This window comes from Accipiter gentilis, chromosome 4 (genome assembly GCF_929443795.1).
Source record: "Accipiter gentilis chromosome 4, bAccGen1.1, whole genome shotgun sequence".
NCBI lineage: Eukaryota > Metazoa > Chordata > Aves > Accipitriformes > Accipitridae > Astur > Astur gentilis.
The window spans coordinates 8039864-8066683 of NC_064883.1; the positions used below are offsets into that span (position 1 = coordinate 8039864).

Genomic DNA, 26820 nt, shown 5'->3' on the forward strand with positions numbered 1-26820 from the left:
CTATCAACCAAGCAGCTACATAAAAATAGAGCACAACACACCTCCCCGCAACCCCAGCACCTCACTGCAGGCTTTTTGATTGTAAATGGCTGAGCTCTGACAATGTGTGAAGAAACTCACACACCTTGTGACAATGATGCACACAGACTACAGGAGCCACAGTTCCAAGAACGCCTACTTAATTAATCCAAAACGGGCTTAGAAACAAGATGGATGCTGAGCCATTCAGCCTAGCAAAGATGGCAATGTCTTTGCATATATGTGTAGTAACAAGACTGCAATCACATACAGGGTCTCAAGAGCTTTTAAATAAATCAGAATTTTTTTGAATGCAAGCTCTGAATTAAGTGACAGGTCTGTGAATCTGAGGGTCAGTGTTGTGGCAATACTCTGAACAATTACTGGTGAGTAGGTGAGAACACAGGCTGTGCCTAAGTTTGGTTAATTTTGGCGGTTTTTTAAATCACATTATTATTCAATGTCATATAGCGTAAAAGGCATTTTAGAAGTAATATAATATGCATCTGTAGCCAACAGTTGCAATACAATTCACTACTTCATGACCAGGACAGTCTAATGATTTTCATGATTAACATAGAGCAAACTACTCTACTGACACTATACAAGTCATTGATGACTTGCTTTTACAGTGCATGTGATACTTAAGTAGCCAATTTGAGGATGAAAACTGCTTATCTTCATCAAATGCAATTTAGCAGCAATTGCAAGATCACCTAGCTTAATAACATGATGTATAGCATAAGCCTGTTACAGGAAGTGGTTAGTTAAAAAAAAAAATAAAATAAAATTGAAGCTTTGTTTATTTAATTAAGATTCCTAAGCAGTTTTCTTCAGAACCCTGCAAAAGAAAAACCCTGAGTTTTATAGATTTTCTTTATACTTAAGAAAGCATTAAGATATGTGTATATATAGTTGGGTCTATTCAAAGGAAAAACACACAGATATTTAAGGCAGTATTTTAAAACATTCAATTTCTAAAGGCATTTTAATAAAAATATGATATTAGTAATTTGTTCTTTTCTGAGGTTTCACCTGTGGTCTTAAAATGCAGACATAAATCAGCAAATGAGTTACAAATGCAACATCAGTATCACATTATCCTTTTCTTTCTAAATATTTTCATTGCAAGAATACTTAGGGTTTTCTTTGAAAAAATGTCTTTAACCAATACAGCAATAATAAAACAGGACCACTTATTTTTGTAAACACAAAAAAGGAATTCATTATTATTCATAGGTTGCCTATGTACAGCTGCCAGCTCATTCCAGAACTTAACATGCAGCATTATAAAAGAAGCTAACCAAGTTTTTGTGTGAGAGTCAGTAGAAAAAAGGAAGGAAAATAACAGGTAACTAAAACCAGCAACATTTCATCTTTGTTACACAAAACTTAGCATGGATTTTAGAAGTTACGTGCAGTTAAAGACAGAGTGAGAGTCTTCTTTGGAAGAGGGTGAGAAAAAGAGAGAAAGTGGGAGGGAAAGAAGAGAGAAGGTGGGGCAGAAAAGGCATTTCATCATCAGGAGCCATATCCTCGAAGGCAGGAGGTCTACATCCTTGGTGCACCCTCTCTCAGCCTAATTCCCCTGGAATCAACAACTCGGCAGAAGAATCTGCTTACAGCCACCACTCAGCTTCTCTCCTCTAGGCAAGTATCTATGTTTTTCCTAGTCAGTACCTATTAAGTTGCCATCACTAGGAAATTCTTACTAACACAGTGACCCAATTCACTAAAAAGCACGTACTTTATAATGCTTTAACACAGATGTCCAAAGCTTGCAGAGCATGTGAAAATCAAACCAAGAAAAAACTCCCCAAGTAATTAGCAGTTCAGCTGACAGAAATTCAAACACTTTAGAAACAGCACATATTAAATCACATCATGTACAATAGTTTCTGAATGAAACTGTAGCCACTGTTTAATGGTACACAGGGCTGACCAGTTGTATTTAAGACAAAGTAAAAAGTCCTCAACTGAAATAACAGGCATTTAGGGGGGAGACAAAACACCAGCTATTTGGAAAACACAGGGCCTCCCACTCATTGTGAATCGCTATATTTGAGCTCAGCATTTAAACATTTTTCCCAACTGGCATTCATGGTGTATCTGCTGTTTGCAGAAATCTTTTAAGAGAAACATATTTTTTCAATGTGTGGTGGGTTGACCCCAGCCAGACCCAGTTACACGTTATAAATAACAGTGAAGAGGAAAGAAAAATATGAAGATTAGCTGCACAAGTAACAATTCTTTTTTTTTTTAATCTGTTTTTACTAAGGGAATTCTGTAATTAAAGGAAAATGGACACAGGGGCAAGTTTTAGCTCAATATTCAAACAAAAAGGACCTACATTATTTCAGATCAGCTAATTGCATGGTTCATGATCCAGCTAAACCAATTCCCCCTTCAAATCCTCTTCAAAACATTAATTTTCTGTCCTGTCTCTTCATCCTCCTGCCCCAGCTGCATCTCCCTTCTCTCCACCCCAGCTCCTCAGGCCCACATTAGCACCTGTCTGACACGCAGTAAATTAATTTACCTCACTACCTCGGGAAATGAAAAATCTCTTTTTTGCTGAATTAGTTTTCTGCAATTTTAGTGAGCTGAAACAATCTGCCATGTGATCGGGAAAGTATCAAGCTGGTCCAAAATAACCACTAGAAAAAGGAAATTGATTAAAAATGGGAGGAAAGAACAGAATCGCTCACTTTTATCAAGAAATGTATTCAATTAAAATCAATGCAGTTGAAACTGTTCTGTTGAAATCTGATCCTACATGACCTGACAAGAGGATTTTATGTCATTAGGGAAAACAAAATCTCTCATCTTGATCCACCCCACAGAATGTACACCATCAATTTCATAAACATATTGAACATAAAGGCAAGGTATAAGAAAGAACTACCAACACCATAAAATAACAGAATTGAGGTTCTCAGGGCTCCTTTGGTTCATTTTTGTTCTGCCTCACTTCAAGAAAACAGGACACCAAAAAATTTGTATTACAGGAGAGAGATCACTACTACATTACCTATTAGAAAGAGCAGAGAAAAATGGTAGCCTATGTTGTCCTTGTTGCTTTTAGGGCAGGCAATTTAACTCAGTTAAAGACTATGACAGCAGTGAGCAGGGAAATAACAGGATATGGTTTTGCAAATAAAAGTCTAGACTAAGGCTTTCTATGTAAAACTTCTTACAGAAGAGATTATTTAGTAATTTGATCAGTTTACCAAGAGTAAAGAAAGCATTTTTTTAATATGTTTTTTTATGTTGCTGTGTTAAGTATCCTTAGGTTCTTCAACATTCAAATGCTCTTGCAGTATGTCACAGGAGAGCTTTCTGTGAACCTTTGCTATGAGTCAGACTCTTCTTCCACCAAGATACCCAAGACACCCCTAGGCATGCTGCTGCTTGCTCCCTCTCGCTCAGCTCTTAAAGCTGACACGAGCCGAGCAAGGTAACAGAATGTCCTAACTCCAATGCTAAGACTCGCTAAAGCAGCATGAACACATTTCATGTCCCAAATCATGTCCCAAAACATTGACTGTATTATATTCCTCACTGTTAAGTGTTTGCAAGTCATATTGGTAAGTTTTACAAAGAGAACTAAAAAGAAATGACAGCTCAGATTGAAAATGTTCTTCAGTTAAATGACGGAACAGTGATTACATGGAGCACTCCTGGTTCTCCTGGTTTTCAAAAAGTGTTTTAAGGTTTTAATTCTGAGCCTCAGTTTTAACCATAACAGAGGGTAACATACAAAAATAGTTTAGCCTTTTCTTCTTAGGGCCATGTTTTTAATGGCAAAAGTATATCTGATCTCTTGAGGATCAATTAATTAGCTTTTTAAAAACAAGACATTAAATCACAGTGATACTTCCCCATATTAATTCAGCACACATAGATCCATTGCATATGTTTTTCAAGAGAAAGGAAACAATCTGATATTGCTTACTCTGCTGAAAATAAAGGAGCTGTAATTACTTATACTATGTTTGATTTTGACCTAAATTTTAAAAAGTTTATAGTAACTAAGACTTCTCCATTCTGCAGTTTCATGCTGCCAAGTACATTTGCCTTCTAGCAGCAACTACTGTAACTTACAGAAATGCAGTTATGTTTATGAAGCAATACACATCCTGAGAGAACTTGGTAATATTATATCTGAATATTAAAATAAGGTAATACATTAAAATGACATCCAAACACCACTGAGGCATTCGTATTTATAATATTAAAATAAAGGGGCATTTGGTTTCAGGGGTTAATTTACAATACAGATGAGCAGGGGAAAGGGGAAAAGAAAAGTCTAACCTCAAAAGAAAACAAATAAAAAGCATCTAAGGAAACTACCCAGACTGCTGTGAGCATTGAGAGCACCGAAGTCCTGAGTTATGCTTGGCATGAATATCTAAGTTTTTGGTTTTATTGAGTCAGTTACAGTTCAGGCTTCTGGGCAGCATTTCCAATGGAGCAAAAGAGGCATTTGGTTTTCACAAACTTGATAAAAGCAAAACATGTATATTTCAGATCCAAACAAGCAACATTTTAACCAAATTCATATAAACTACAATAATTATTTATGAAAACCAGCAGCTACTATGTACTGTTCAGTCTTAAACTGAGGAATCTGTCTTGATGGAAAGTTGTTAAAAATTAGTTGATGGCGTGAAAAGGCAATAACCCTAGATAAGTAAGTAGGAAGTATTTTAGACTCCTAATTTCTCATACTAAGAAATTATATCTAAACTATGGCAAACAGACCATTTTAACTACTATAGAGAAAATAATGTTTATTATAACCATTTATTTTTTCAGCCATCGATGATCAGAAAAAGGAATAATAGTTACATATGCTTTCAGCTTGAAGAATAACTGAAGATGACAGAGCTCACACTGCAGATGAAGGTTATGGGAGGATTCAAACAAGCAAGTTGGCTCAACAAAGTTCAGTATGGCTCAGGAGTGAAGAAGCCTCCGAGTCTTTGCTGTGATCCTTAAAATCAGCAAGACACTTTTTCTGCATACACATGCACAACTGTTTAAACTCCGAGCATTTTCATTTTCAGTTCTTCAATAATGTTTTAAATACTTAAACGTTATAGCTAAGATACACTTTGACGAGCATTTTAATCAAAACCTATCAGCAAGATTTCATATGCAGAATACTACAGCTATCAGTCTGAAGTTGAATCTCAGATTTTTTCAAGTATTCATAGCTGCAAGTCAGTTCCACTGGTAGAAAGCACAGCATTTTTCCATTTCTCGTTTCAGGCATAAACAACAATTTTACTGAATTGGCAAAATAAGCAACTTCCGTAACACAGCTGTCAGGCTTCACAGTTTAAAGCAAAAATACAGCATGTGGGTGACTTAGAAAGATAACACAATAACCGCGTTTAAGACTTTTGTAATTTCAGATGCAGCACAGGCTCTGCAGAAAGCTGCTTCACTTCTTCCCGTGCTGCTCCTCTTCAGCATCAGAGAGGAAAGAGAAGCCAACAGCAGGTCCAGCAAGAGGCGAGTGTGAGCACTGGCTCAAGCCTCCCTACCCTTTCCCACTCCTGTTGGTAAAGCCTTCCCAGCAGCTTTTCCAAAGTTTCCCACAGACGTTTGGGTTGGGGTTTTTTTCCCAACTTTCCTACCTAGCAGGCCCAAACACCATCCTACCTGATTCACAACCAACAAGGCAATTTTTGTGCAGATTTGCGCAAACAATGTGTGGATCATAAAAGACTTCTGTTTCTACATTACTTCCAAATAAGCAAAGTATAATTAAATGAGGGTTTTAAATATTTGACCATGGTGCAAAAAAAGCAAGACTCATTGAAGGTGTTTTGAAACATGAAGGTGGCAATCCTTTGTTCACAAAACAGGGAAACTGTTAATGTGCTAGCCTCTCAATTGTTACCTTTGAGAATCAGTTCACAAACCTAACTCTACAGCTTTCCTAGCAAATTAAACTACTTCTGAAGAACTTAAGTTTTAATTATTAAAAGTACCATAATTGTATGTATTTCTATGTACATGGTAAATTTCACACTTTTGTATGATTTAAAATGGTACAATTGAAGAAGACAAGTAAGGAATCATTCTGAGGGATCATGCTGAAGGACATTTTCAGTACCAAGAGGGAAGATATTTTCAGTGGGAGCTGGGGTGCCCAAGCCCTTCTGCAATTAACTGTATTAAGTTTCATTTTATTAATATCAACATTCCTTTTTTCTGCATGTCACCAGAGCTAAGGGAATCAAGAGGAAAAACCACATAACAAAACCAAACTTGTACAGCCTGCATCTTAGCGTGCCATCACAGGTACGTACTCCATGATGGAATTGAAGTTACATAAATTTAAATACTACAAGGACACAATAATATGGAAAAGGACAACCTACTCCATGCAGGCAAGATTCCTATTTTTCAATGCTGCAAATGCAGCCAACAAATGAAAATAATTGTGTTTGTTATAAATGACTAATATAGTCAGAAAGCAGGAAAGTATGTTGTTTCTCCTCTACTGTGATAAGTAGTCTACATGATATTTCCTTAATTGTCAAACAACTCTTGCTCACAAAAAATGAGCAGCAGATTGACCAGGGATGTGTTATGTAAGTTAAAGGACCGACTTTTTCACACATCCATACAGGTCCCCCCACCCAACCTCTCAGCACAAGGTTATGACTAAGTCACGCAATTTCACTTTCACTGATGTGGCAAAATGTTCATTTCCACCTGTACTGCCAATTCATATATTTTGTCCAAATTTCAATCCAAATATCATCTGCTCTCTTGGCAAATTTCTGGTGTCTTTTGGTGTCCTTTCCTGTTGCTGAGTGTTTTCCAGGAAAAACACAGAAGTAAAATTATTGCCTAAAGATTATTTTATTCAAGTAAAACATTCAGGCTTAAGAGGAATAAGATGTAGGAGGACAATTCTTATGAATTAGACAAAAAATATTAGGTTACCATCACTCAGCAATCACACAGGCAGAGAAGACATGAACCCAAGTATCTTTGCTAACAACATACTGCTGCTTCTGATATGTCTTCCTTGTTGATTTTCAGATGTATGTAATTTACAGTTGTCAAACAATCATAGGAAATTCTCATTCTGAACACTACATCAGTGCCTTTCTTCCCCCTTATACTCTGTTCTTTAATTATTCATAACAGTTACAAGCACTTAGAAAAGAACAGTGAACTATAAATATTTAATAGAAGAGGACTGTAACAGAATAACATGAGAGAGACTACAAAAATCAAATAGTATAAGGTATTTGTATATCCTAAGCCAACAACAATAAGGCATACGCTCTTTAGATTTTAAATCTACATAAATGTTCATAGCTTTGACAAACCAAACCTAGTAAGTCATCTGTACACTTTGCCAAACAATTACAATTAAACAAATAAAAATTACCAGGTATAACAGTTTTCTCCAGACTTTTACTTTGATTGTCTGCTACAAGTGTACCTTGTGAGGAATCCTGAATAAGCATCACTACAGGACATTACAGTTTCAAGAAGTTAAAGGATGCCACAGTCAAGAGCAAATACACTGAAGACAATTTCTGAAATCCCACCTACAACAGCAGCATCTTAGCAAGCAGCTGATGATCTTAACACAAATTCTCAATATAGATTAGAATTCTAGCACTTGAGGTGGTAAGAAAGTATGCAAGAATCTCAGATATCTTAAAATAAAGTTTGCGACCCTCCTAGATGTGGAGGAGGGCTATGGATCCAGTATGCACTCAAACTTCAGTATAATATGGCAAGTAAAAATAATCCTACTTTCAATGTTCAGAGTTCAATGTACTTAACGCTTGGTATGGGCAATCATGAATATATGGTAATACCATAATTGTATTCTGTGAAGGAAAAGATAATTACTAGGAAAACAGGACACATTTTTTTTAAGTCACTAAGACATACTAGGGAAATATCATCAATCGTTCACTAAAATATTCATGTACCATACCTCAATACACTGTATGCAGCTTTCTGAGTATCTTACACATCACAAATACTCAAAAAGTCACATTGCCGAGCACAAAAATTAACTCAGATATCTAAAAACTAAAACCAATCATAGAAGCAAAACAATTTTCTCATCCATTTACTTGAAATGACTGTGCTCACTCAGAAACCAAAGGCCTCCACTGATTCTGCTCACAGCACAAAGCAATATCCCCATCCTTTGAAATCAGGTCAGTGTCCCACCACGAAGGCCCATCTGCCTAAACCAATGGGAAAAAATGAGCATGCCTTGGGTGGTAAAGAAAAGGCTGAAGAAAAGTTTAGATAATACTTAGAAACTATACTAATTTTCCTTACCTCAACCTTCTAACCAGCCACAATACAACCTCACAGTGATTAAACGACTTCATGAGAAGTTTTGTTCTTGCAACGTAGCAGAGAGACAGAAACTAGAACTGTTCCATTACAGTCGTCCCCCTCACTCTCCCAGCTTCCTACATTCAACTGTTTATTTTCTATTTTGTTATAATTACTGATTTAACAAAACTTTCCAAACACATTTTAATATTTCAAGAGTTTATATTTCATTATTTCAAAATTATTTAAACATTCTTCTTCAACACAGAAACATTTGTGCAAAAAATGTTTTCCTTTCCTAATACTGTTAATCAGAACTGAAAATAAATCACAGTAACTACTTTTGTACATAAAGCATATGCAGATAGTGTCATCAATATGTGGTGGAGAATATATTTAGATTGTATCTGAAAGTTTGCCAGTATGGTGAACAGTAACGTAAAGAAAATCTCAGCTGTAAACGACACAGTGTACCAGGAAAGTACTAGAATGGACACAGTTATATCTGCAAATTCATCTTTTGGTTACCTAGCTTACTTCTCTCAGTAGTTAAATTACGCCAGCAAAAGAAGCTTAGAATCTGTGTAGTCCCTAAAAATAGAGCTGTCCCTTATGTCACCTGTACCAATAAACCTAGGCAAAATCAGACAAGCCTTCAGTATTAATATTTACATTTGAACCCTGAGAAAAAAGGCAAGCATTCAAGTGCTATAATAAAAAAATGAAGGAACTACATTTTGTATATTAAACAACTCTCAGAATAGTTTAACTAATATACGGACTAAAATAGTAAATCTTCTAACTTTGACAAAGCCAAAGAAATTATTAGATACAAAAACAATAAAAAGCACTGACATTAAAATTAAAAACTCTTGTGTTTTTTGCTTTAAAAACAGGTTGTATGTAAAACATGTTAAAAGCACATCTTTAACCAACTTTACCCAGATTTCCACACATTTTGATAAGTTCATGCTGCAACATGACTTGCCCTGTTGGACTCAACAGAACTTAAGTCTGAAATGACAGAGGAGCCAAAGCAAAGCATAAAAACTGAGAGGAAGCAGATGTGCCATTAGTTGAATGCTGCTTTAGAAGATTCAGATTTCTGTTCTAAGACAGCGTAGAAAGAATACATGTAAGGGAAAAATAATTTGCCAAATTAATTTGATGCAATGGTGAATTGAAAAGTTAACAAAATTATTAAATAATTTGAATACTCCAACTTGCATATTTATACATTTGAATATGGAATTCATTATCTATTATCCACCTTGAATTCTGAACTAAAAATAGTCACATTACAATTAAAAATGCTATAAATCAACCAGGTCTCTGAGGTACAAAGTTAACTGAATGTAGCAAAAGCATTCTGGCAACATTAACAGAACTTTCTATTCATATCTGTAGTAACCTGTTGCTGCCCAGTTTTTCTGTGTCATTGGATTTTAACTGTCAGTATAGTTTAGACGGAAAAAACAAACAATAAGTGGTATAACTATTTCACTGATGTTTGGTAACTTCTCATTCAATGTATGTTTAAACCTTATTTCAGTAACTTGCTCTATGCTGCAACTCTATTAGCTATTTGAACTTGTAGTAATTGGAAATAAACTAACATTACAATAGAAAAGTGCAGAAATTTTACAAATTTGGAAAATCAACAACCATTTGGTCTCAGCCTATTGCATCGGATTATTTACTTAAGCATTTTTAAGAACAGCTGCAGTTGTATGCATTACATTGTAAAGGATTCATTTTTGGGCTCAGTAATATATTATAAATACCCTTAATTTGAATATCCTTCGTCGCCAGCACATCCCATCCAGCACAATATTATTTCTAGAACATTAAGGAGCTCAGCCTTCAGAAACCTTTGTTAAATGGGCTGCACTCAAATACAGCAGAAATATCGCAGTTTACATAGAACCTTTTACTATTTTCCCTATTTGCACACTTCTCACAATGGCATTTAGTTATAATAAAAACTATTTCTGAAAAGCAAGCTACAGATTTATGAGAAGAAAATCATGGCAGAGTAAGCTTCATAATGATAAAAGTGATTGAGACAGAAGCAGGCTGTTTCCAGGGCTACCAATGAACCATATATTATGTTTTAGATGGTTTCCTAGGAAAATAATCCTAGGGATCACGTCATCTATGTGTGTCTCTTTATGTTCCCTCCTCCTAACTTTAGAATTTATTTATTGATTTCAACTAAATCTGACAAAGGAGGAGATCTAAAGACGACTAGGCTCCACCAAGTTTTCCAAAACCAAAAAGCCAGGAAGAAAAAGTGAATCAATAAAATTCAGATTATAAAAAAAGCACAGATCAAGAGTTCAGACCTCCTTGGATCCCCAAGTCAACCAAGAAGTCATGATCACATGACTGGAGATCACATGTCATTAACCTTGTGGCAGACACAACTGAGTCCAAAGCAGAGAGAAGATCCTGCCACTTTCTACAATGTCCTGTCTCCCAGAGATGAGTAACATTTTAGCCCAAAGAACAATTTTTCCCCTTCATTTGTTTCATTCTGGCTTCATATAAATTAAACAGATATACAGTGCTCAGATCTAAACATCTGAATTACCTCTCTTTACTGCCTCTCGTTCAGATTTCCTCAGCAGATTTTATGGCATTGCCAAGAACTCCCAAGGGCTCGGGAAGAAAAACAAGAGCTTGTTGTATTACATTATCAGTCAAACCCTGCTCCAAGAAGGGCAGGTGTAGAGTACCTGCCTCTTCGAAGACAACACTCTCTGCTACTACAGACTAAGATTCCTTACCTCCTCTAGGCAAGAAACCACAGAGAGGCTTATCTCATCTGAGCATGGCCTGCTGTATTCTCACAGAAGTAACTGGCAATTTTGAGAGAGAACAGGAAAAGTTCCAGAACAGATCTTAACCTGCATCAAAATCCCTACTGTGGTAAACAGGTGTTTCTTTCAATGTAGGAAATTCATGTATTGCCTGAAGTGCTTAAAACCAGCACTGTACTATATTCACTCTCCTTCTACCAAGACAGCTGTAAATTGTATCTAAACAAAACCACCCATCCCACTGGCCTTAGAAGGTACTGACAAGCGGTGGATACACACAAGAGTCACAAAACTTCCTTTTATGAAGACAATCTTTTGTCTACATTAGAACATCTGAATTAAACCATAAGATTTCAGAAATGAGTTCTTTGTGTTAATGCAGTACAGATTACCCTAATCTCAATTGATTTATTTTCTTAAGGGAGATCAGAGCTTCATAAGACTTAAGTTATTAACTTAAGAATTAACTTAAGAATTCTTCCATAGACATTGCTACTAAGGGGCCACGGGCTTTGAGCTAAAATAATACCAAAAGCCTCAGGCGTGTCAGGTTCTGCCTGGATTGTTTTAGCTTGTCTAGTATAATAGCAATGATCTAATGACCAGGTGATTATTACCTGCTTTGTTTTAGACCTTGGTCAACGGCACAATGTAACACTATACATTTTTGTAGTTAACAGTAATAAGGAGTAGATGACCTGTGTAGAATGAACAGTCTGTGACCCTCGAATAAAAACACAGCATAGAGCACAGAGCTGCAGAGACAGGAGGGGCCTTCAAAGTATGTGCACAGGATGATACCGGACACCCAAAGGATTTAACAGCCCATTACTGTTAGCCAAAGGAATGCAACCTTGGAAAGTGGGTAAGAACAGTTTTAAGGCAAAAAAGACATATATGAACATATGTAGAAAACTGGACACAATGAGGTTAGATCAAGATGTTGAGCATGTTAAAAAACACATTAAAATGATTCCAAGAAGACCCCAGGGTGAAAACAAACAAACAAACAAAACAAACCCCACCAACATCATATTCTTCTTGTAAAAGGATAGCTTGCTGACAGGACAACTCAAGACTGACAACAAAAACTTCCCATGACACTTGGCCTCATCCCCAAATGAAACCATTGACTGTAGCATCCATTCGTAGGGGAAGTGGAAGTCTGACCATAACATCAGTGAAAGGGGTATATACTAGAAACTGCGTGTGAGGACTTTAACCATACATAATGGTTATGTAATAATGGTATAAAGCCAACCGTGAACTCTGTTACTATCATAGCTGGACTAATAAGAATTGTTTCATTAGAGTGCTAAGATTGTATGTAGACTGGCAATAAATTGTTGCCTTTACCTGTAAGGCATATCTCCTTTCACTCGTAGAAAGAGTAATATATTGGTCAGAATTCTGTAACATGGACAAACCAATTGGTAACATGTCTTTTCCCATTAACAATCACATAGGTTGCTTATCTTCCCACACACAAGTAAATAACCTCATGATACTTAGAATCATATTTACTGTTAGCTGATAGCTAATATAACTTAGTGCACACCTGTTAAGAAGGTTAATAGTGACTGGAAAACTCATTACATATGGATAAATAATCCTTCATAATTTTTGCCTCAAATATACCAAGAACACTTAGTAATTGATAAATTAAGAGGACAACTCCAGCAGCACCTGTTCTGTATTTGCAGACCTTTCCTATCCAGTCTTCAGTGCAGATATTGCACCTGTAAACTAATGAATGACAACCTCAGAAAACCATAAAGCACGCAGAAACACATTAATGCTGTTCATCTACTGACTGTCTCTGACTCAGAACACTGAAAAAAGAGTGACCATTGGTTAGATGAAATCGCAACAAAATGGCTGGATAGAACTACATACATGGGGCAAAACTGTAACAGATTAGTCAATGTAAGCATATTCCTGACAATAGCACCCATAGAGGGTTCACAAAAGTCATTGTGTATTGACTCATACCAAACTTTAACTTCTGTATTGCTAAAGTCCCATCCTGACACAGATGCAGGGAACTCTTTAGGTTTGAAGGGATCTCTTGACATTACGTAGTGCAACCCCTCTGCTCAAACAGCATGACATAGAGCAGATTGCCCAGGACCACATCCACTTGGATGCTGAGTATCTCTGAAGATGAGGATTCCACAACCTCTTCCATTGTTTGACCACCCTCACAGTATAAACATGTCTTATGTTCAAATGGAATTTCCTGGTTTTTTAGTATGTGCCTATAGCTTCTTGCCCTGTCAGTGAACTCTACTGAGAAAAGTCTGACTCCATCTTCCTCACTCCCTCCTACCAGGTATTTATACACATTGGTAAGATCCTCCTGAGCCTTCTGTGTTCCAGGCTGAACAGTCCCACCTCTCTCAGCCTCTTCTCATATGAAAGATGGCCCTGTCCCTTAACCTTCTTTGTGGTCCTGTACTGGGCTTGCTCCAGGAAGTCCATGCCTTTCTTGTACTGGAGAGACCCAAACTGGACTGACTACTCCAGATGTGGCCTCAACAGTGCTGAGTAAAGGAGAAGAATCAACTCCCTTGACCTGCTGACAACACTCTTTCTAATGCATTCCAGGATACCATTGGCTATTTTTGCCCCAAGGGTGCATTGCTGGCTCATGGTCAGCTTCTTGTCCACCACGATCCCAAGGTCCTTCTCGGCAAACTATGAACATTTTCATGTTTCATTGATAGGTGCCTTAAAGGACAAAAACAGCTAAAGGACTGTCAAGAGGAAAAAGAAAAGGTAGCAGAGTAGTGATACATAGATGTCGTGGTTTAACCCCAGCCAGCAACTAAGTATTACTGATGATTTTTCATCACAAGTTAGAACCCTTTCTATGTATTAGCTTGTTTTAAACACAATCCACTTTAGGAGCTTTGCTCTTAAAGGCAGTGTGCTCAGTGAAATAAATGGAATGAAAATTCATTATGCAGAGGGTTCACATTGGCTGCAACCTATGATAATTTCAGCATAATTTAGCAGTTACCTGTGTTCTCAATGAACAAAGTGATAATGCTATCCATGTCCTCTTTATCCATTGTTAGGAACTCCTTCACTTATTATTTAATAGCCTGTTCCACTAACCATTATCAGCTTCAGAGATGAAACAGCTGAATATATGAAACTCAGTAAGGCTTAAAAAAACCTTTACAATTTCAAGGACAGCATATACAGTGTGGGGGATGGAAAGACACCCCTCTTCCATGACATTAATTCTTATAGGGAAAATTGCTACTCTCTAGCATATCAATCACTGCTGTGCTTTTTAGGAAAGCATGTTGAGAAAGCAACTGGCAATAGATGTATTAGTTTGACTAATAAACAGTGTTAGACATTTCCTTATCTTCACAATATTTATGCAGCTAACAGAGTTTTGTTTCATAGTGTATCTTTACAGAACACCAAGATTCATAATGCATTTTATTCTAAAAAAAACACATACACAAGTATACACATTAAACCTAAAATCATAGAACCATTTAGGTTGGAGAAGACCTTTAAGATCACTGAGTCCAACTGCAGACCTAATACTGCCAAGTCCACCATTAAACTATGTCCCTAAGCACCACATCTACACGTCTTTTAAATACCTACAGGGATGGTGACTCCACCAAAAGTCAAAGCTTGTTCCAGTGCTTGACAACCCTTTTGGTGAAGAAATTTTTCCTAATATCCAATCTAAACCTCCCCTGGTGCAACTTGAGGCCATTTCCTCTTGTCCTATCGCTTGTCACTTGGGAAAAGAGACCAGCACCCACCTCGCTACAACCTCCTTTCAGGTAGTTGTTGAGAGCAATAAGGTCTCCCCTCAGCCTCCTTTTCTCCAGACTGAACAACCCCAGTTCCCTCAGCCGCTCCTCACAGAGCTTGTGCTCTAGACCCTTCACCAGCTTCGTGGCTCTTCTTTGGACACGCTCCAGCACCTCCATGTCTTTCTTGTAGTGATGGGCCCAAAACTGAACACAGTATTTGAGGTGCATCCTCACCAATGCCGAGTACAGGAGGACAATCGCTTCCCTGCTCCTGCTGGCCACGCTATTTCTGATACAAGCCAGGATGCCATTGGCCTTCTTGGCCACCTGGGCACACTGCTGGCTCATACTCAGTCAGCTGTCGACTAACACCCCCAGGTCCCTTCCCACAGGGCAGCTTTCCAGCTGCTCTTCCCCAAGCCTGTAGCATTCCATGGGGTGGTCGTGACCCAAGTGCAGGACCTGGCACTGGGCCTTGTTGAACCTCATACAACTGGCCTCAGCCCATCGATCTAGCCTGTCCAGATCCCTCTGTAGAGCCTTCCTACCCTCAAGCGGATCAACACTCCCGCCCAGTTTGGTGTTGCCTGCAAAGCTACTGAAGCTGCCCTCAATCCCCTCGTTCAGATCATTGATGAAGATATTAACCAGAACTGGCCCCAACACTGAGCCCTGGGGAAGATCACTTGTGGACAGTCACCAACTGGATTTAACTCCATTCACCACAACTCTTTGGGCCCAGCCAGTGACCAGTTGATTCACACATCTTTCTACGTTCTGTAAATTAGAGAGAAAAGATACCATTCGAGCACATAGCCTACCCATTGGTTAGTGAGAAAGCACTAATAGAAGCAGTGCTGAAAATCCTGCAAAACAATACTACACATACACAGTTTACTGTTTAGCTTGTTAGTGGTGATTATAAATATCCTGAAAAAACTCAAAATAATACCTTCTGTGCTGTGCAGGATTTATGACTTACAGTCTATGGTTTTCTCAGATTTTCTGGATCATTTCTAAGTGATACTTAGAATGATGAAAGTTAACTCAAAGCACGAGCCCTGTTAGACACCTTCCCTGTTATGACACTACTAGATAACTTTGGGGGTCTATAAACTAGACAAGATTAAAATGCACTAAAAAAAAAAACCACAAAGATCAAAGAGATTATGAAATGTCATTATTACATAGCCCCAAACTTTCTGGAGCAGCTATTGAGTTTTGGAGCTCAACTTTCAGCTGCCCCCACCAAACCTTTTCAAGTGATATATTTTCCTGACCCCTAGCAAAAATTAGTCACTCCTTCCAGGAGGTGCTGGAAGTCAAGCATTTCAAAATGAACTGTCCAACATCATCACCACTTCCTATATTAATGTGAGTATCTTCAACATCAGGGAAATCTTACAGGACTGTAATCCTTGTTTAGTTCCTAACTAATAAATAGTTGTTGAAGCAATATCATAACACCAATATTGTATTTCAAGATGCATGAAAACATATCCAAAATTTGCTACTCCATTTAGCTGTTCACTGCACTTTGCTGTGAATATATCGCAGCTACAGAATTATGATTCTAGTTTTGTTCCCATATGCCAGATTGAAAAAAATGTTATGCAGAGAAAATAGATACATTTTATGGATGCATGCAAGTATATTATTCACTGATTTCTAAGACACTGGCAGCTAAAAAGAAATGTTTACACAGGCAACTTTCCTAAAATTCTATTCTGTATGGTAATAGGACTGCAATTCTGCTTGAGATTAAAAGTAAATCACTCTATCCAAAACTAGACTCGAGGTATATACATAACTTTATGAATAGCAAGTCTGCCATACACATCCTTTTGTTATGGACACAACTGAACAACATACACATTAGCAATACAAGACTCCTCAAGAAAAACTGACAGACTTCTCACAGCTCTGAATCCTGAAGTGTGTGGAGAAGTCATAAAAACAAGTAAATGGATGGTGACAAGTGCTAATGGTGAGACTGCACACACATCTGTCCTTGGCTGGTTCCAGAACAAACTGAACAGCTGAACCCGAAGGGTAAACAACAGTAAATCTTGTGGATGCTTTTCATCCAGAGACTTTAACAAGTTTCAGGAAAATGTTCCAAATTCAGACTGAAACTCTGACTCACTGTGTGACATTAATTTGTTTTAAATGTTACAAATGTGGCCGAAGTCTGAGGAGAATGGACAGGCTCATTTGCCATCATAAGATAAAGACTGATAATGAATATGAAGAATATAAAGTTAAGACTAAGATTTAGGAGCATAAAAGACAAGGGGCTTGATTGTGTATTCTTTACCTCACAGTCAGCTCCCTAATACATAGCAACAGAGATGAGTAGTACTTTTGTATGTGGTTTTCTTTGGTTTATTTGTACGTTGCCACAGCAGGCCAGTATTTATAGAAACTGTGACCTTCTGAAGCTTGCTTGATATGGTCATAACGTTCACCTGGTAAACTTTTTTTAATTTATTTAAAGACAGTATTTAGATAAATTACATCTGTAGCCACAAACTAGTTTAAGGAATATCACTTTGATTCCCTTTGAAGAATAAATTGTCATTTCCTTCAGGAATGGACCACTCACACTTTACTACAACATACACAACCGTAACAATTGTATACACTGTTAACACCTTTTGCTATTTTAATATATTCTTGTTCAATGATACTATTCACCACCCAATAATTATGTCACTGGTGTATACACTTCTGATTTTCTTATTTTAGTGAAATTACAGTAGAATCAGGAAGTCTTCATGACACTGGTCTAAATTCTTGTTTTACTAGGAAAATTCCATTGATGTATGTTTTGAAACTAAGCTGTACAGCTACTAAATTTAAATATGTACCACATGTCAAGATTTAAGTAAGGATTCACAAGTCCCATTTTTTCTTGAATAAACTAGACTGCTTTCTGCAATTTCTATTTATAGCTGGTCATGAGAATCCACAAAACAAAAGAAAAAGCATTCCAGAAGTCAAGGTAACTATGAGAGAATAGGCACTCTATGACTTGGGCAATACTATGCATCTTCCAACTAAAAGGTAGTGGTGATACAGCTGATTCTTCCTCTGAACTGCACAAACAAATGCAAGGTGCCAACACTGCTAAGCCACATCCTGCTCAGGGTCGACAGTGAAGAGAGAGGGAGGGAAAGAAAGGAAGTACTTAAAATGAAGAGAATTATTCCTTTACTAGAAGTTATATTTACCAAAACTCTGCTAAACTATCAAACATTCAGCTGGGAATTCGAATCCATATGGATTTTCCACAGGGGAGAAAAACAATTTTATGAATTAATTTATTTTTATTTAATCATTTATTATTTATGAATTAATTTTAATAATGAATTTGACCACTATATAATATACTTGAATTCTGGAGAATTAAGACATGGAGAGACTTGTTCAGTTGAACATCCCACCATCGCATAACTGTTTTCTACTGAAGCTATTATAAAAGAACCACGTACAGCAGTATCATTTGTGTCTCCTAGTAAAAATATTGTATCCTCTTGCCTTCTTCATCTAGAGGCCAACAGTGTGAAAGTACCTTGATCCACACCTCCTCCTTTTAGGTCATATGAAGGCAGAAGTCATTCGTCTAATGACTTAAATATAATTCTTACAAAATGAACTTAATTTGTTAATTATGTCATTATGGTAAAAGTAGAAGGCATCATCAAATAATGGCTCATAATTTGGGAGAGTGCTCACTGGTGTCTTTTCAGAAATCTTCAACCCACATAATTTCAAAGTGCATGCTATCTTAAAGATTTTTCTTATTTTTATATTCGGGTGAGACTGCTACTAAAACCACCTTGATATAACTAGTTTTAAATATAAACATAATTACTCAGTATTTTTAGACATTGCATTGGCATGTAGACTTTGGGCCACTTTTCGGATATATTTAGAGAGGCTTCTGGGACACCAGTTACCGGGGCAACCTCTGAGGTCACTGTCAGCTACTGTAAACTACAGATCTTTCAAGAGACTTCAAATACATGTTAAAATTGCATGTGCCATGCATCAATGCAACCCCCTGCACCGCACTGAGCTAGTACAGCTGTTGCAGCACTAGAAGACAGCCCAAGTCCAGAAGGGCACTTGAGAAAGAATTCATCTTAACAAAACCGGCAGAGGGGAACATGGGGAGAAAACTATCATTCCCAACCTCAATACGTCTGAACACAGCCTGAAGCCACGCCTTCTCACATTGCTAGATTCCTCAACTTCTCTAAGTCTTGGTTTTGATCGCATCCCTGATCTGCCCAACCACACACACTCCTCTCCACTATCTCTTCCTGTCTTTTATGGTTCCCTCTCAACCCCAGCAATGCTTCTTCTTACCTCACGCGAATCCTGATCCTTTCCTCTTGTACTCTGCTTACGTGGCTTGCAGAACAGCCAAGAGACAGCACATGTTGTAGCTCATTTGGAATGACACCTGTGCTGAAAGGCTAGGCAATACCAACATGTTGCCTGCTCAGTAAGTCACTACTAAAATAACACATAGTGACTGCACTTTCCCCGAGTTATTGTAATAAAGAATAAACTGTGCCTCTTTTCTCCACCCAGCCGTAAATGTTCATGAAATTTAGAAAACAAAATTATGTCCAAGACCTCTGTTCTTTAGTCTTATTTGGTAGAAATCAGCTAGTGGCAGGCAGATGCAGTAACTCACTTCCTCAGGAACCTTGGCTGGAAAAATTTTCTTCTCATAGAATTATAATCTAACTTTTATAAATACAACTGGGAATCTTTGGATTAAACTCTAGTATCAAGGTAACTAGTTTATTATATGCCTCATTGTCTTTCAGCTTTTTTTCTTCCCCAGGTAAGTAAGAAGGTGTGATCTGTCTGGATCTCCCAATCGTTAAAGGGGAAAACACATTAAATGGGAAACACATTCCAACTATAATTTGCCTCTTCAAAAAAAAAAAAAAAAAAAAAATCCTCTTACGGGTTTACTTTAGCATACTAGAACCTTAAGTTATTTTTCCATTGTCTGAGCACTCCAGGCAGCAAGTACATACAAAAGATTGGTCTCCTGCTGGCTTTATAAAAAAAAGATAATAACTTTTAGAGGAGAGAAAAGACTACAGACTTGGAGAAAACAGAGTAAAACCCGGGGTGTTTTCTCATTTATCAAAAATATCTTACTACTTATACAGTAAGTCACACTGCCACACAGAACTTTCTAATTTGTTTACTATACTATACCCAGTATTACATTTCAAACTAATTTGCATTATTCTCTGAAAGAATCACAGCTTTACATTTAGTTTAGCTTATAAGCCTTTTGATACGGTTTTAAATTGGTAATATAGCACAGTATCTCCTCTTTATTATGTGTTGGGTTTTGGAGGGAGACTAGCCAAGCAAGCCTACAGTATAAACAAAAAGCTCATTTGTAGCTGATGCCATCAGTTAGAAGAAAAATCCAGTGGAGTTCTTTTATTTAGAAAAACTTTCAACACAACACATTGAGATGATCAGTAAGAGTTCTGGCATCGTTCTGCAAACTCAAGACTACAGATAGAAGAAAGCAGAGCTCTGGAACCACTTTCAAAATAGCTGACCCTACTCCTCTTAGCACAGTGGTAGCAGAGGAAAAACTGATCATTACACTCTCCAATAACTGAGATTTTAAAAAAAAAAAAAAGTTATATCAAAAATTAAAAAATGATATAAAAAAGAGTGAAGACTCCCTTGAAGTGTTTCCATTCATTCAAAAAAAAGTAATATGATTTTTAGTTTAAAAAAAAAAAAGGCAAACCGCTCTGGCTATCTTATACTTTTTCTTTTCAATATTAAAATAATCTCTTATTCACATCTTACTCATTAGAGTTAAAAACTCTTCACAGGTTCAAATTTCTGAAAGAGAAAAGGACTGGTTTTACAGTGGGGCCAAGTCATGACTCTGAAGCATAGTGCGCCATGCTCTATGCTAAATGAATAAGGGAGTATAATGAAACAGCAGTGATTGTACCTGTGAGAGAAATGCAGGGGGTTCTGGGTGTGTACATGTACATACATGTAAACATACAAAAAAAACAAAAAAAAAAATAAAAGGGGATGGAGAATAGCTGTCTCCCAGTCTCACATACATTCTGCTTTGAAAAGAAGCACAAGGCAGTGCATCCTGCCAAGTATCGCCACCTGTATTATGACTACTGTATTATGTAGTTTCTTCTCATTAGCATTAATGATACAAGTATGATTGCATCAGAATTTTATAGAATGTTTGCATACATTTTGTCACGTGCAGTAGTGGCCTGATTTCAGAGCAACAGGCTTTCAAAATTTAATCAAAACATACTTCAAGCTAATTTTTCAGTGCTTTACAATTAGCAAGATCTGTATATTATGGGCAGTTTGAGTGCACTCAATAATTTATAAACATAAGCTCTGTGAAAAACAGTTTACAAGAATTTCCAGAAACACAGCAGTTTTCCTTCCAATGAAAAAATGTTACTTGAATTACAAGGTTCACCCACAACGTCTGAGGCCCAAATGCTGCATGTAATATTGGAGCACCAGGTAAGTGGGAAAGAAAAAAGAATAGCTGATATTCATTCTGAAAGCTCAGTGAAATATACCAAAAAAGAATGAAAAATAAAATTGAATTGTAAACGTTTATTTAGATTGGTGTCAAAGCATTACCCAAAACATTCTCTACATCTTTACAACTGTACAATACATTCTCTACATTTTATAATAATAAGGATACGCGATATTCTTCTCACTAACACACATCAGTAAGAGTCAGAAAACATTTCCAGGCATTTCCTCACTTCTAAATATACAGTCAAGTGATCATAGCTATAGGCTGGAAGCAGAAACTCCTTTGTTGTTATATAAAGCGACATTCCCAACATTCTCTATGTTTTGAAAGTCCCCCCCCCCCAAAAGCACTAGCCCTTCACATTTCAATGTAAATATTTGTAGATACATTCAATTACCTTAAAGCGAGTAGCAGATTACTCCCAAAGGAATGTCCTGTACTTTTGGAACATTCTGAAGGGTATTAGCTACATATTTTGACTTGGAAGAGGAAGAGATGTTTTGATCCATCTACTTCAGAACTACAACTATTTTCTAACTTCCTCTAGAAGTGTTCATACATAAGTGACTGATCTGGAACTTTGTGATACATATGATTTTTGAATTCTGTATGTCAACTTGTTTAACACATGATTCTACAGGTTTAACCTGAAAGAACTTTGTCTGTAAAAATAAACATCCACAAATAAGCAGGAACTACAGTGGAGTACGAAAGGGTTCCTTTTATAAGAAAGATTATATGTGAAAACAATATGAATCAAACTTAATGATCTATTCCTCTCTTCTCATCACATATATTATTTCTTAGCCAAGTGCTAGCAATTTGCAAAATGAAACCCCACCTGAGGTGTACTAGGAGTTACTGCAAAGCACATGAAGAAGTTTTATGAAAAATTCTAGGCAAAAACTGAAGATTAAAAAATTATTTTTAAAAAATCTGTGACAATTTTTAGTAAGAATTTTTTGTTCCAAAATTGATGACATTTCTACTCCACCCTGTCTCTAATTCCACCAACAAAAACTACTTCTTTGTTTAACCACTCTCTAACTACCAGCTGCAGAATAGCATCCAGATTCTCCTTGTTAATCTGCTTTCAAATGTTAAAGTCAAGTATTCTGGATTTTCAGTGCAGTGCAACTAAGCAGAATTTGACTCAATAGCCTTAAAATTACACTAGGACTAGCCTGTTCTAGCCGTTTTTAGAATTTAACTTATGATCCTGTTGTTCACAGTCTCCATGGTCTTCCTCATACAACTGTACGAAATTCACCTTAATATGTACAAGTTTTATTTCACAGGTGGGTTTTTTTCCTTCAGACACTACAAAAATCAACATAGTAAAGAAGTATGCACCCAAGAAAAATATTCATGACAGAAGCCAAGATTATTCATCGTTTCCTGAACAGAGTACTGTCCTATTTGTGAAATTCTACCATTCTGTACTTTCCAATATTGTAAACCAATCACTCCTAGGCAACTAAGACGACAAGAAAGAGTGAAAACAATTTTTTTATTACTCCAGTGATAACATGAAGTTAGAAAGCAAGCTCTCTAGTCAACAGCAAAACCGTGTTTCTTCCTCTGCTAATGCTGCTTCAGCTTGCCAGAAAGATTACCAGCTATTTTGCAAAAACTAGCTAGTGTTTTTCATTTAAAAGTATTTGCTAAGTCCTCAACCACAAAAGCCTCTACCTACCACTCATAAGGCCATTGATTGTACCACAAACATTAATTAATCAACCACTGCAATAGAAAGTACCAAAAAAAAGACAGTTCTCAGAACATGTATTTTAATTATATATCCTTTACAAAACATGTTTACTAAAATTACCTTGGAAAAGCACTGTGCCAAAAAGAGTTTAAGCACAACTTATTCTCTTTCCTGTTGCGGCTGTTTTAAGAATAGATTAAAAAGTTTCCCTGCACCCTTTTCAGGCTGTAGGGTTCAACTAACAGAGTAACCAGACATCAGGAATTAGTAGGGACACAGCAGATTGCACAAAGGCAAAATCTATTCAAGTAAGAAACTATTTCAGATAAACTACAATTCTGGACTACGGTTCAGGAAAAGATTATATAGCTTCACTAGTACCAGGATTACTTTGCTATCATACATCAATAGTGAAAAGCCTCCCTAAAAAAAACCTGCAAATTCCCACAGAAGCGTGTATGACAGTTGCCAAGCAGGAAAATTATGGCAGACTGACAACTGAAGTGCAACGAAAGTTACATAAGGTCTTGGCATTCTTCTAAAAAAAGGGGGTTTATCCTTACTGACGTAATTAATTTTCTTCTTTCAGAAACTGATAAGTCTATATTTTTAAACTAACTTTCTCTAAGAACACAGAGATTATGTAAATACTTTCAATGTTCACCTAGTCTGTCTCTCCCTCTTACAGTCCCCTACTCATAGCTTTTAAATGTACAAGCCTACCTTAATGAAATTTGAAAGAGAAGACAGACATCTGTTAACATCATTTTATTCCAGCAGTTTTCCTAAAAATTGGTATTAGAAGGAGGGAGACTCAAATTAGTATTTCTCACTAGAAAATGTGCATGAAATTCAGCTGCTCATCAAAACCCATCACCCAGTTGGCATATCTATAGCTACCTATACAGCTGCTTCTTCAAGAATGGAGCTTAACAGGATAACTTCATAATTGTTACTGTAAAGTTCTGAGTTTTCTAAAGATACGTCTCAAACTTAACAATTATTATTGTAAAGTCTCATTTTTTTCTACTACCCATAGAACACCTTGTGTTCTTAGCCAGGAAGACGCACAGAAGTCGCATGTTCAAGAATCTTAAGATCTGCATTGAATCATGTCTTAGATTCAGAATTTCAAACGAAATTATGTTCTACCCTCATTTTCAGCTTCTTTAGACAGCAAAACCATGGCTGCTGCTATGGCAAACTCCTACAAAGCCATTTTGGCCATTGTCACACCTTTAGAAGCAACAGATTCAATTTCCCATTTCATCTTCTCCAAAATGGAAAAGTACCATTTAAGGAACAAAAACTGTGGTTTGACTGAGCAACTGTTTCATTAACACTGTGACTTCCACATGCCAAGTTTCTTTAGCTGTAGACAAGGCCTCAGACATTCTACCCAAGGAGATTTTACAGTCTACCACTACTGATAAACAGCCTACAGCTGGATTTAGGATCTTATGGTCTCAGTACACATAGTTAATCCACTCTGAAACTCGAGTAGTTGCAGCAGATGGTAATCAGAAATCTCTCATCAGCCCCAGAATATCCTCATGGTATATCATCTTATAAATAAAGCATATCCCATTCTCCCTGGGCTGAAGAACTGATAATGGAATATCAGAAGTTTCTCTGGATTATAGAAGGCTCAGAAAGATACTATGCTGCAATGGCTTACATCTCGTATTTTTGGAGTGGATTATTTTTTACGAGTAAGTTAATGCAGTTTTGAAAAATGTCAGACTCATTTGAAGCTTATGCAATTGCAATTTTATACTAGAATTTCTAATTCACAAATGCAGTTTTTAAAGCATGTTTTGTCTTACTGCTGCTATTATAGGCATATTTTGCGTTTTTCAGAATTGTAGTCAGCTAAGAATAAAAATATTGAAAAGTCATTATCTGATTTGGTTTGCAGAATAAATTAGCTCTATGCATTTAAGAGCTAGTGTTACTTATTCAAGGCAGAAAATGGTATATCTGAAGTTTGATCACTGTTGATAGGTAATGAGATATATAAAAAAAAATTACATGTTCTGTTTTGTTTCCAGACATCTTCAACAATTCAGCATGAGTCCCTTAACAAATAATCAAGCATTATTACTCCTGACTTTAATCGGGGGGGGGGGCGGGCATGCAGGGCAGAGTTGGATCCAAACATTGGATTCTTGTCAGCTAATAACAGTCATTGTACTGACTACAGCTTTTACATCTTTTCTATTAATTTCTATCTATTCCTGTGCACATACAAATGTACAGAACCCTTATAAGTGTCTAGTGCTTCTAAAAAATAAAACCTGAAACCAAAACTTGCATCACAAGATTATGAAATGCTCTCTCAACTTTACTTTCCAAATAACAAAAAGTAATATTTATTTCTTCCCTGTAAAATTAATTTGCGAATGAGGACATCATGTTCCGAAAATGTAAGAAAAAAAGTTATTTTTAATTACTTCTTGAATGTGGCATAGTCAACAGTCATCATTACGTCTTCTGGCAACAGGTTGCAAGTTCTGGGATTTCCTCAGCTGTAGGACCAAAAAGGAACTTTATTTTCATCTACTCTTATATAAGGTCATAAAACTTTACCAACTAAGGAAAACACTGGTATCAAGATTTCTTGTTGACCAGGAACCTTATTTCCTGAAACATAAAAAAATGCACTCTTTTTTTGGTATATATTTACATTTGCAAAAAATTTCCTTAGACAACCCAGTCCAACAGGATTTGATTGTTGCAGGAGAATTCAATACCTATCAACACTTTTATAATCACATGAAATACTTTAGAACCAAGTGAACCCTAATCTGACACTTTTAACTTCCATGTATTTTTATAGGAATTTTTATAACATCTGCATTAGCAATTAATTTACACAGCCTTTTTCAGAGATCTCTTCTCCCAACCCATACTTGTCTACACAAAATGTCAACAGATTTAGCTACCCTGAAACTTCTGATTGCATCAGCAACAGTCAAGTACCCAGATAAACATAAGTATTTGAAGTAATAATGCTTATTAAGTAAACAGCAGTTCACATATTCCACTTGCAGTATGACACTACCTATCTATACTGGCACAAGGGCAGCAGCCACAATCAATGTGTGAAAACAACTACATCCTTTCTTCCTAGTGATATACGTGCTAATGACCTGATAGACAAAAAAGGATTCGCTATCAAAAAGTATGCAAGTTTTTTGAGATATTGGGGCAATTCAGATGACTTTCAATACCAAACATGGAATCACTTTGGTCAGAAGAGGAAGAAATTATTTCCTGAGATTACTGACAATTGAACAAATTAAGAAAATCCTGCTGCTTCTTAGTAAAGCAGTGAGGAATGTGCCTGAATCCCACATTTTACTGAGAATCTGCCATGACATGATGTAAATGGTTAGACATATCCCGATATAGCTTAAAATGTTAACACCAGTTCAAATATAATTTTCAGGGTCTGATTTTTAATGAAGCTATTTAAGTATCTGTATTGATTTGGAAGTTTTCTATTAGAGACCTTAGTAACAATGGGCAACATTGATTTACATTCATTAA

The 26820-nt window shown here is 36.6% G+C and overlaps 1 protein-coding gene across 4 annotated transcripts in view; it reads right to left on the minus strand.

The window, feature by feature from the left end:
- PLCL2 (phospholipase C like 2) overlaps positions 1-26820 on the minus strand; it is a 109061-nt gene that overhangs the window by 52430 nt on the left and 29811 nt on the right. Inside the window, exon 2 of one of the 4 annotated variants that reach the window (XM_049798067.1) lies at positions 25722-25796. The exons of the other annotated variants lie outside the window; for them this stretch is intronic. The gene's annotated coding sequence lies outside the window, so the exon portion shown is untranslated. The remainder of the gene's footprint in view (positions 1-25721; positions 25797-26820) is intronic. 4 annotated transcript variants of the gene reach the window in all.